Source organism: Fringilla coelebs (assembly GCF_963513975.1).
Source record: "Fringilla coelebs genome assembly, chromosome: 28".
NCBI lineage: Eukaryota > Metazoa > Chordata > Aves > Passeriformes > Fringillidae > Fringilla > Fringilla coelebs.
This window is the reverse complement of record NC_140054.1, coordinates 4,955,162-4,967,085: the sequence shown is the minus strand read 5'-3', so window position 1 is coordinate 4,967,085 and position 11,924 is coordinate 4,955,162.

The following is an 11,924-nucleotide window of genomic DNA, read 5'->3' as shown; positions in this document are numbered from 1 at the left end:
GCGGAATGCAAATTCCCCCCGCTCCTCGGGTTCTGCGCGTCCCGCTGAGCCGCAGGAAGGTGCTGCCCTTTGGAATTCCATTCCCAGGCTCCTGACGGGACAGGGAATCCCGGTTAACCCCTGCCCCGATGGGGAAATCCCAAGGAAGCGACACGGGGACATCCGGTCGCGGCCATCCCCGTCTGGCCTGGCCCCGAACATGGCCGGGGTCAGCTCCGCGCGGAGCCGGTGACAGCTCGGCAGCCTCAGATCCCCGGCCATTGTCTGCTGATTAATTTGCTAATTATGTTCTGCTTTAATCCGAGGGCCTGGCGGCGGTGTGGAAATGTCAGGCACTTGTTTATGCCCCGGGTTGCTGGCGGAGTGACAAAGGCAGCGTCCCGCAGGTGTCACCACGCGTCACCTGGCCCCGCCAGCTCTGAACTCTGCCGCTGCTGCCACCTCCCACAGCCCTGGCGCTGCCTCTCTGCCTCAGTTTCCCCCACAGGAGCTGGGAATACCTGGATCCACCCCACTGCCCGCTCCGGGCGCTGGCACCACAGCCTCAGTGCCAGCTGTCACCAGTGCTGGGGACATCCCTGTCCTCACTGGCGTTGTGCAGGATTGACACTGCTCAAAGCTGGCCCTGAATGTCCCCTCTGGAGCCACGGTGGGGTTGGGGCTATTCCAGATCCCCCATCCCAAAGGGGGCTGGGCCTGGCTGCTGTCCCCGTGCCTCTGTGGGGTTGTCACAGGGGGTGCAATGGTGACCAGGGCAGCTCCCAGTGTCCCCGTTTGGGTCTCACCGCGCTCCAGCCCCCCGGGGAGGTGCCACCTCCTCGCTAACAAGGTGACAAAGGACGCGGCTGAGCGGTTTCCCAACATCCAACCTCTGGGTTTTCCTGCTGTGCAAAACCCGTCAGGTGTCGGGGTTGAGCTCCTTCCTGCCAGCCGCTGCAGCCGGGCTGTCTGCAGCCCTCATGTTTATTAATCGCCATGAATATTTATGCAAAGTTCCTCGCTGGCTTCTGGAGCTGCTCGAATGCAGGCGTGATCTGGCCACTGCTGCCGGGCTGGGCAGTGAGATGGCTCCTGTGCAAAAAGGGGGCTGAGGGTGGGATTGCTCCTTGCCAGGCTGCTCTGCATCAGGGAGGATCTCCCAGGAAGCAGCTGGAGGTGAAATCCCACTTTGTCCCACTGGTGTTGTGCTCATCTCTCAGTCCTACAGGCCCAGCAGGGAGGTCAGCACCTTATCTGGCAGAAATTCCTACAATTTTCCCCCAAAAACTCTCCCCAGCGTGCCCAGCCTGGCACCTCGGGTCCTTCCTGGTGCCTAACCTGTCATCACCTGGCACAGACAGGCAAGGACCAGCCCTGATCCATCCCTGGCTGCACCAAGAGCCTGGGAACACCAAGATGGAGATGCTGAGCTGAAATCCATCTCCCTGGGCACAGCAACGCATCCAGAGGCCCGGGAGCCACCTGGGAAGGGCTTTTGGCTGTGCCCTCAGTCCAGAACAAAGTGAAATTTATCCCACGGCTTGTCCTTCCTCTGCTTCTGGGCTTTCCTCCCTGGACACCAGCGGGAAAAAACTCCCCGCGAAGGTCGCTGGGCAGGGCGGGTCCCTCCCTCTCGGTGAGGGCTCCCATCAGAGCGGATTAGATTATCCTGCAGCCCCAAACTCCCCTGTTTACGGCTGGTTTTGTTTCCCCGCCGGAGCAATTCGCCGCCGAGTTTACGGGAAGCGATTCCGACAAGCGGCTGTCGTTACCGGCTGCTCGGGGGGCTGCGTCCCCTCCCGCCTCGCCCCTTCTTCCAGCCGAGGTGTTCCTCATCAACCTGCCCGAAAAGGGATTCAATCCCTGGGGATGGAGCCCAGCGGGGCCGGGATGAGCATCCCCACCCCCGCGGCCAGGAGCTCGGCTCTTCCCTGAATCCTCACCGGGCACAGAGCAGCTGCCACCTCGGTGACTCTCCCCGGCCCTGATTTCTGTGCCAAATGAAGGGGAAACGAGAGCTCTGCGCTGCGAGCAGCAGCGCCGGGTGCCTGGGGAGCCCCTGCCCGGCGCGGGGGGAGCTCGGCCGGTGCTTGGCTGTCCCGCTGCGCCCGGTCCCTGCGGCGCTGGAGGCCGTTAATGACAGCGGTGGCACCGGGGACCTCGTGTCAGCCTGGCGGGTTGTTATGGCCTTAATGGACGGCTCCGATTCCCAGCGAGCCATGAAGCCCCGGTGTCACCACCTCCGCGCGCTGCTCTAATTGCACCCTGCGAGGAGCTCCGCCGAGCCCAGCCCCCGAACCCTCCGGGCACCGGAGAGGCCCCGATCGGATCGGTGTTTTCCCACATCCCAGCAGCTCATGGGGGTGAGGAGGAGGATGGGGGGGCTCAAAGCCCTCACCCCGGACACGCTGGGGGGGTTCTCCAGTGCTTTTCCGAGCTGTGCCCGAGGGGCTGGGGGGAATGAGCACCCCCCTGGTTGAGGATTTGGCGGCAGCGGCGCTCCCGCGGCGTCGGGGGAGGTTTGCAGGGATGCAGCAGCAGCAACAAGCAGCTCCGGAGAGCACCCAGTTGTCCTGGTAACAGTGGGTGCCTCCCACTCCCAGAGCTCAGCCCCCCCAGAGCCGGAGCCCCCCAGCTCCTCTTTGCCCACCTGGGCCTCAGGGGACTTGGCAGGGAGGGGACGTGGGGGGCTCCCGGGCTGTACAGGGAGCAGCAGGGGGATGGTGGCCTTGTGGGACAGAGTGACACGAGCCAGGATGTGCCACAGCTTTGGGGAAGTCCCCATGGGGCACGGCATCCCACGTCGCATCCATCCTGCATCGCAACTTGTGTGGCATCCGCCGTTGCATGCGGCATTGCATCCTGCATCCCACACCGCATCCCGTGCTGCGTCGTGCATTGCATCCTGCAGTGCAGCCCCACGTTGCATCCTGCATCCCACATTGCATCCTACATCCCATGGCAATCCCACATTGCATCCTGCATCCCATGGCAATCCCACATTGCATCCTGCAGTGCATCCCCACATTGCATCCTGCATCCCAGAGCATCCCCACATTGCATCCTGCAGTGCAGCCCCACATTGCATCCTGCATCCCACGGCAATCCCACATTGCATCCTGCATCCCACAGCAATCCCACATTGCATCCTGCACCCCAGAGCATCCCCACATTGCATCCTGCAGTGCAGCCCCACATTGCATCCTGCATCCCACGGCAATCCCACATTGCATCCTGCATCCCACATTGCATCCTGCATCCCACAGCATCCCCACATTTCATCCTGCATCCCACAGCATCCCCATATTGCATCCTGCATCCCACATTGCATCCTGCATCCCACAGCATCCCCACATTGCATCCTGCAGTGCAGCCCCACATTTCATCCTGCATCCCATCCCGCATCCCGTGCTCCTCGCAGGGCAGTGGCAGCCGGTGCAAGAGATCCCTTTGGAAGTCCCCAGTTCCCTCAGCCGTGCTGGGCTGCTTGGCTGAGGGAGCCAGCACCTTGTGTGGAGCTGGGAATGGCCCAGGGAGCCGTGGTTTTGGGGTTGTTCCTCCAGGGAGCTGTGCTGAGCTGTATTTACAGAGCCGGGGTCGGGAATATCCTCCAGCTCTGGCGGAGCTAATGCTGCTTTTCTCCTCGGGATAAAGACCAGCCTGAAAAGCTGGTTTGCTTTCTCCCAGCCTTGACCTGCAGGGCATGAGTGTCTGTCTGGGGACGCTGGGTCAGGCACCCAGGGACTGCAGGGAAGCGCTGGGAGTAGGGAATGCCAGGAAGGGAAGGAGCTGAGCTGCATGAAGCTCTGGGGTGGATGCGATCCTGCACTTCCAGCAGCACCGGGCTGGATCAGAGCCGGTGCTGAGCCACAGATCCCCAGGGTGCTGCACAGTTGTCCTAGAACTGCCTCCTGGCCTCGCCATCAGAGGTGTCCAGCCTGGATGGAGGGGACAGGGGACAGCTGTGAGCAGCCCCAGGCTGAGATCAGCGCTGGCAGCAGCGCTGGGCAGGATGTGTCCGGCAGAGGTGGACAGGCAGCAGCGGGAATGTGCTGCATTTCCAGCTGCGCTGCTCCCGCAGCGTGGCAGCCAGGCCCTGCCGCATCCTGCTGAGCTCCTCCTGCACGCCCGGGGCTCGGTGGCCCTGACACCCCATCCCCTGCCAGCAGCAGGATCCGGGCTGCAGTGGAGCCTCTGTGCCAGTGGCTCAGTCGCCCGTGGACCACCAAGATCCTCAAGTTTATCCTGTCTGTGCTTCCTCTCTGGGCGTGAAACCGCAGCTCTGCAGCCCCCCGAGGTCCTGGGGGTCCGGCAGGCTCCGTGTCACCCCCACTCGTGCCACATTTGTGGTAGTGACAGCCCCATTTCTCAGCGTCCCTGCGCCCCACACCCCCCTGCAGAACTCCCCGAGGCCTGCACACGTGTGGGGACACACACGGGACACACACAGAGCCCCGCGTGCCTCGCACACGCGTGTGCAAACCTGCACCTCCACGGCAGAGCCTTCACACCCCCCCAGCCGTGCACACGCAGCCACAACCCCCCCCACCTCCGACCCACTCCACGTTTGTGACACGGCTGGGGAGTGGGGGGGGGGACACACGCCACCCACATCCCGGAGCACGACCACCCCCCCCGCCCCTTGTGCGTTTGCATCGCTCCCCCCCGCCCCCCGTGCGGCCCCCGCCGCCCCCCCAGCGCTGCAGCAGCGGCAGCGGCAGCCCGGGGGTCACCTCCCCCCGCACACACGGCGGGGGCGGGGGCGGCGGAGCGGGGAGAGGGGAGGAGGGTGGGGGGGGTCCCCGCCGTGCCCGGTGCTGTCACACCGCCCCGCGCCCGGCGCATGCAGCAAGTGCCCGAGCGGCGCGCGCCGCCGCCGCCCCCGCGCCCCCCGCTCCCCCAGCCCCCCCCTCTCCCTTCCCCTCCCCACCGCATCCGCCGCCGCCGCCGCCGCCACCGGGGCCCGGCGCGCTGCGCGCCCGCTCCCGGCCCCGCGCCCGCTCTCGGCCCCGCGCCCGCTCCCGGCCCCGCGCGCTGCCGCCGCCGCCGCCGCCGCGCTCCCCCGGGCGCGCCCGGGCACCGGCTGCCACCGCCGCCGCCGCCGCCGCCGCTCGGGGATGGCCAGCCCGCTGCTCGCCGCGCCGCGCCGGGGCTACACGCGCTGCTGACGGAGCGCAGGTAAGGGCGGCCACGACCCCCTTCGCCGGTGCACGGAGATATCCCCCCGCTCCGGTGCACCGGCGCTCCCCCGTTCTCGGTGAACCCCCCCCCCCACCTCTTCCCCGGTGCGGCGGCTCTGCTCCCCCCCGGCGCGGCGCAGCGGGGGCGGCAGCTCGCCGCCGATGCGGGCTGCGGCGGCCGGTGCTGCCGCTTGGCAGAGCCCCGGTTCCACCGGGGACCCCCCCGCCCGCCACCCCAACCGCGGCCAACTTTCCTGCCCCGGCGGCGGGGCTGCGGGAACGGGAGTTGCGGCCGCGCCGCGACACCGCCGGTGCCCCGTGCCCGGTGCTCGGGGCGGGCAGCGGCATCCCCGAGGCGGCCCCGGCCCTGCCGGGAAGTTGCGCGGGGCTGCGGCGGCGCGGAGGGCTCGGCACCGGGGCTGGCTGAGAGCCGCGGCGTGCCCGGAGCTGCCGGTCCTTCCCGCGGGGCTGCCGGCGCTCCCCTCTCCCGGGGCTGCCGATCTCCTCCTCCCGCTCTGCCGGTCCCCCCTCCCCGGTGGTTGCCGCTTCTTCCCCCCTCTGCCGGTTCTCCCCTCGGCTCCGCCGGTTCCCCGGGGGTCCCGGTGCCCCTCAGGACCCTCGTGCCCCCCGCGAGGCGCCGTTTCCTCCCGCGGGGTGCCGGTCCCTCCCGTTAAAACAGCGCCCGGCTCCGGCAGCCCCACGGCGGAGGGGCTGCACGCGTGTCCGCGGGCACACGTGTGTTCCTGGGCACACGTGTGGCACCGCGGTGTGTGTCACCCAGCAAGGCCACGGGCGGGTGCAGGGCTCCCTGCTGGCATCCCTGCTGCGGGCACACGCGTGGATCGTGCCAGCCCGGCCAGCGTGGGTGCTCGGCGGGGTTGGTCACCCGGCGTTGTCACCCCTTGGACAGGGCCCCGGGGACTCGGCACGCACCGGGGCTGCGTGGGCGAAGCCCCGGCCGTGGGTGGGTGGGTTCGTGGGTGGGTTCGCAGCCCTCCCCCGCGTGCTGGGGCTTTGTTCGGTGCCAGCGTGGGGGGCTGCTGTGCCACGGCGCCCGGGGCCCGTGGGCGTGCGGGAGGGCACACGTGGGCGCCCTGCGTGTGCCACCGCGGGCACGTGCGGCAGGCAGGTGGCAGCCGGGGTTTTGGGGGGAGCCGGGGGGGACCTGAGGGCCCTGGGAGTGGTGGCACGGAGCGGTGCCAGGTGCGCCTCCCGCGTGTGCCCGCGCCGGTCACTTGTTGAGGACGGGGAGGTTTTTCCGCAGCCGGCGCGGGGGGACTGGCGGCAGCGCGGCGTGTGAACAACCCTTCCCTTTTCTAGGTCATGTCACTGCTGGCTGTGCTGGCTGCCGCCTGGCAGCCGGGGCCGCCGGTGACGCGGGGAGGTGGCCCCGGGGTGGCCGGGCCGGGCTGTGGCAGAGAGCCTGGCCGGGGGTTCTGCGCGGGGCGCACGTGGAGCTGGTGGCACGGGGCTGGCTCTGAGCGGTGCCACCGGGATTGCTCCCAACGCTTGGGGACAGATTTGTCCCTCCTTTGAAGGCCGTGGCTGAGCTGAGGGGGGTCGTGGGGAGGCACCCGGCTCCGCGGGCTCACATGGGGAGGAGCGGGGTGGCGCAGCTGTTGTCACTGTCACCGTCACTGTCACCTGGCTGCTCTCTAGCCGCCCTCAGCAGGGAGGGTCTGCTCCAGGCTCCCAGCAGGGCTCCTTGGTGATGGCACGGTGGCAGTGGATGTGGAGTTGGCTGTGTGGCAGTGCCAGCCCTGCTGTGCCAGAGAGCTGAGCCTGGCAGCAGCTCCTCTCCCAGGCCTGCCCAGTTGCCTGTCAAGCCTTGTCAGCGGCCCCAGCTTTGATCCAAGGAGCCAGGATCCTACAAATTCTGGGCTGTGCTGGACAGAAAACGGACACGGAGCGGGCACAGCGGGCGCTCGCCCCCCGACTGGGAGCCGCGTGGCAGAGGGGCTCCAGCGCTGGCTGGGACACGCTGCCAGCTCTTCCCAGCTCCTTCTGGTTCTTCCCAACACATCCAAGGACCTTTGGCAGTGGAATCTTCTGCCTGGAGTCACTCCCTGCCATGCTGGAGATGTCACTGGGGGTGCTCGGCTCTCCCCGCTGGTGGAGAGCTCTGCCCTGGCACCAAGCTCCTGCTCACCACCGTGGGATTGGATGGAACTGCCACCAGCCAGGGTGTCCCCATTGCTGCCACATCCCTCGTGGGGATTTTCAGATGGGACAGGAGCTGCAGGATGGACTCCCCGTTTCCTGGAGGGAGATGATGCTCCAGCCCCGCTCCAGCCCTGTGCTGCTGTGATGCCTCCACGCTTCTCCATGGGAATTTGGACTGAGGCCCTGCAAACTCATTTCCTACCACGGGCCCGTCCTCTAATGGGGACGGGGCTGGCTCGGGGCCACCCGGTTTGGTTGCCAAATGTCAGAAGCTCTTCAGCTCCTCGCTGCTCACGAGGGCCATTGTGTCCCCCCTGCTCTGCTCCTGTCTGTTCCTTCTTGATGTCCTCCAGGAGCAGGATGGAGCCAGGCCCCTTCTCCTCCCTGGAGCACCTTGGAGGCTCATGGTGGGGCTGGGTCTGGATGAGATGATGGGTACAAAAAAAAGAAATCCCCTTTTGGGGTGAGAACGGATCCTGCCTCCTCTCCTTGGAGCCTTCCTGGGTCTCCCAGCCCTCCAGAATGGAGCTGATGGAAAAGAGGGACTCACATCCAAAGGATGTGGAAGAAACCCCTTGGAAGAGGCCGTGGGAGCACAGTGGCTGCTGCAGCCCCTGAAGCTGAGGTGGGGCTGCGACCCCAGGGACCCCCCAGCTGTGCAGGGCCGGGGGGGAGGCAGCACACGCCGTTCCCTGGCAGAGCAAATCCCTAATCCCGGGCGGAGATTTCTCTGTGCTGTCTCCCGGCCTTGCTTTTGGAGTGGAGTTTTACCAACAGCAGTTAAGTAAAATAAATAAAGGGGCCTGCGCTTGCCAGTGCTCGAGAGGCCGTGCCAGGGATTGGCAAAGCAGCACCATTAATTACAGCTCGGCACCGCTGCCAGCCTGCCGGCTCCAGGAGAGGCCGTGGCAGCTCGCCGGGGAGCCAGAGGGACCAGGGAGACGTGGAATCGTGGAAGGGAGGGGAAACGTGGTCCTGGATGCTGAGGGAATTGTGCCGGAGTGGGTGGAAGCAGCTGGGAGCTGGCGGTCCCCGCTGGGTGTCTGCGTGTGCACACGCGTGTGCAAGCGTGTGCCGAGCAGGGATCCGTGTTTTCGGGCTGGAGGTTGGGATTGCAGAGGAGTTTTTTCTGGGAATGGTGCTGGTGTGTTGGTGGAGGGGCTGGGAAGGCTCAGGACGGCCCACGGAGGTGCTTTGGGGCAGCTTTGGAGGCCCTGGATGCCTTTGAACGGCCGGGGGAGATCCCGGGGATCAGGGGGTGGTGGGAATTGCTCGTTGTGGCGCTGCCTTTGTCACTGTCACCTCTGGGTGGGCAGGCATGGCATCCCATGGGATGGAGCCTCATGGCCGTGCTGTGCCAGGGGCCAGCTTGTTCCTTTTGGCAGGGAGGAGAGGCTGTTCCAGGCCGGATCAAACACCCAGGATGCCCCAGCCTTCCCTTACTTTTTATTCCTTTATCCTAAGCCATGCTCATGTTAGGAATTTTCCTGGATCAGGTCTTTCTTTTCCCCACGGATTTTGTATTTTCTACAGCCTGTTAAAAGAACGGTTGGGTTAAAAACCACATCCCTCCACCCCCAAATCTCCTTTACTCTGCCATTAATCGTTCTCAGATTATTGATGCCGAGGGCTTTAGTGCTGCCCGTTTATCACTTTTTTGGGGACTGCTTGGTTGTCCCCGGCTTTTCCTGATCACGATCTGAGCTCCTGCCGTGCCGGGATGATGGAGCTGGACCGGGATCCAGCCAAAATCCAGGCAAAACATCCTCAGGAAAACAACCTGTTTGTGCGCGGGGAGCAGTGCCGTGCCGTGGCCGGGGAGAGCCGAGCCGCGGTCGGATCCGGCTTTTCCCGGAGCGAAATTCCAGCAGGGATGCGCGGCAGCGATGGAGAGAGACCGCGCTAAGAGACCGGGGAGCCGGGGCTGTCGCTTCCGCCCGCCCGGCCGCTTCCCAGCTCTGTGATGGCTCTTTAAAAGCTTTAATTAAAGCTTTAAACCCACCCCCTTCCCTGCGCCCGGGCGGGAACAAAGGCAGATGGAAGGGGCTGGCGCGGGCGCCCGCGGCGGGCGAGCGTGCCAGGCTGTGCCCGCCGCGCTCCGGGTGACATCGCTGTCCCCAGGGAGCACCGGCCACTCCCAGCGGGGTGCGGGGGGGTCCCTGGGTGGTCGCCAGCTGCCCCCAGGGATCCGGCAGAGCTGCCGGGATGCGGTGACGGCCGCCGGGGGGTTCATCCCGCGCGGAGCGAGGCGGTTTTGGAGGCGGCGGGGGTGATGCCGGCGCGGCCGTGCCCGGGCACCGCGGCCGGGCTGGGCTCCCCCGAGCCGGAGAACGCAGACGGTGACGCTGCAGGGCGCGAGGTCCCCGCCGAGCTGCCGGCTGGGGGTGATGGTGACCCCTGGTCGTGCCACCCGGCAGCTCCAGCCGGGTGACTCCGTGGCCCAGATGTTAAAAATCTCCTCGGGCCCCTCGCAGCTCGGTGAAATATTTTCACTGCAGCAGCAGCGGCGGCGGCGGATCGGGCGCTGCAGGGAGCGGGGCTGGTGCCGAGCGAGCTCCGGCAGCTCTGCTTCAGCCCCGGCCGTGGCTCCGTGCGGTGCCGGGCTCCGGGCAGCCGCAGCCCGGAGGTTTTGGGGCTGGGAGGAAGCTCCCTCCATCCCAGAACAGCTGGATCATGCATGCCTGGAGAGGTGAGGCGTGGGCTGTGTCCATCCCCGAGCCTTCCAGCGGGCGGGATGGATGGAGGATGGATGGATGGATGGATGGATGGATGGATGGATGGATGGATGGATGGATGGATGGTGGTGCCGGAGCGCCCCTGCTCGCTGCTCCTGGGCGAGGGAAGCAAGCACCATCTTGTGTCCCTGCCAGGCTGCGGGAGCCCCAGGAGCTCGCTGCAGAGCAGCAGCGTGTCCCTGCCTGACCTCCTCCTCCTCTCCCTCCTCCTCCTCCTCTCCCTCCTCTTCCTCCTCCTCCTCCCTCCCCCACTCCCGGCTCTCCCGGAGCAGCGGAGGGGGCTGCGACTCTCGGGGGGACCCCAGGTCCTTGGTGCAGCCGGTGGGGGATGCCCCGCTCCGGCTGCAGTTGGAATTCGCTGCTTTTGGCTCTCTCCTGTTGCATTTCCCGGGGGCTCTGGCTGGAGACCAGAAGAACCGGAGGGTTTTACTCCGGGAAAGCGGGGTTTGCTTTCACCCCAGATCCCCCTGCTTGCATCGGGGAGATCCAGCCCGGTCTGCTCGCTCCCAGCCCCTCTCCCCGTGCCCTGGAGGGGGGAACTCCAGCACCGAGCTCCCCTCCCCGCGCTGCCGGGGCGGCAGGAGCCAGCGCCAGCCTGTTGCATGAGAATCGGGATATTTTTAGCTCTCTAATGTCCCCGGAGTGGCTCCAGCGCAGGCTCGGCCAAGTGTTCCTCCCGATGAGCCGGGGGATGCCCCAGGATCACCCCCTCGGCTAGGGGGGGCTTGGGAGCAGGATTTGGTGTTTGGGGGTGGTTTGGGAGCAGGATTTGGTGTTTGAGAGTGGCTCAGGAGCAGGATTTGGTGTTTGGGGGTGGTTTGGGAGCAGGATTGGCTGTTTGGGGGCAGGATTTGGTGTTTGATGGTGGTTTGGGAGCAGGATTCACTGTTTGGGGTGGTTTGGGAGCAGGATTTGGTGCTTGAGGGTGGTTTGGGGGCAGGATTTGGTGTTTGAGGGTGGCTTGGGAGCAGGATTTGCTGTTTGGGGGTGGTTTGGGGGCAGGATTTGGTGTTTGGGGGCGGTTTATGAGAAGGATTTGCTGTTTGAGGGTGGTTTGGGAGCAGGATTTGGTGTTTGATGGTGGTTTGGGGGCAGAATTTGGTGTTTAGGGTTGGTTTGGGAGCAGGATTTGCTGTTTGGGGGTGGTTTGGGGGCGGTTCATGAGAAGGATTTGCTGTTTGAGGGTGAGCAGGAGCATCCCCCGCGCTGTGCCAAGCGCTCGGCATCCCCAGCACACGGCTGGGCGGAGGCGAGCGGAGACCTCAGCGATTTTGGAATCAACCTCTGCCACGGCATCTGGCCCTGTGGCCACCTCCTGGATGTCCCCTGATGTCCCCAGGGCTGTCCCTTTGCCACTACTGCCCCGGGCACAGGCTGAGTGACGCTGGCACGTGTGCGGCGGCCTCGGCCTCTGTAGAGCCGTGCTCTGGGCTCACTTAATAAGGCCACGGCATGCATTATTTTATTAATGAGGTATTAAAAAGCTGTTCATGGCCATGCTCTGCATTCCCAGAGAGGCATCCAAGAAATCTGCACTGAGCAGCGACTGCTCACCCAGTGCCTGATTCTTAGGACAGCTGTGGGGACGCCACGCTGCTGGGGTGTCACCGTGCAACGCCAGCACGTCACCCCGAGCTGCCAGCCTGTCCCCACCATGCTCCAGGGCACCAGGATGAGCTCCAAGGGCTTTTGTAGCCCTGCCTGAAGTTGTTTGGTGGCTCCTTGCTCAGGCTGTGCTTGGCCAGGGGTAAGCCAAGGGTGGGAGGGTCACGGCAGGGGGGACCTGCAGGACTCTGCTCTGGTGGTTTTGGGGTGAAATCCTCGCTCTGTGCTGCACTGTCCCCAATCTGGGGACTCACTGGCACTG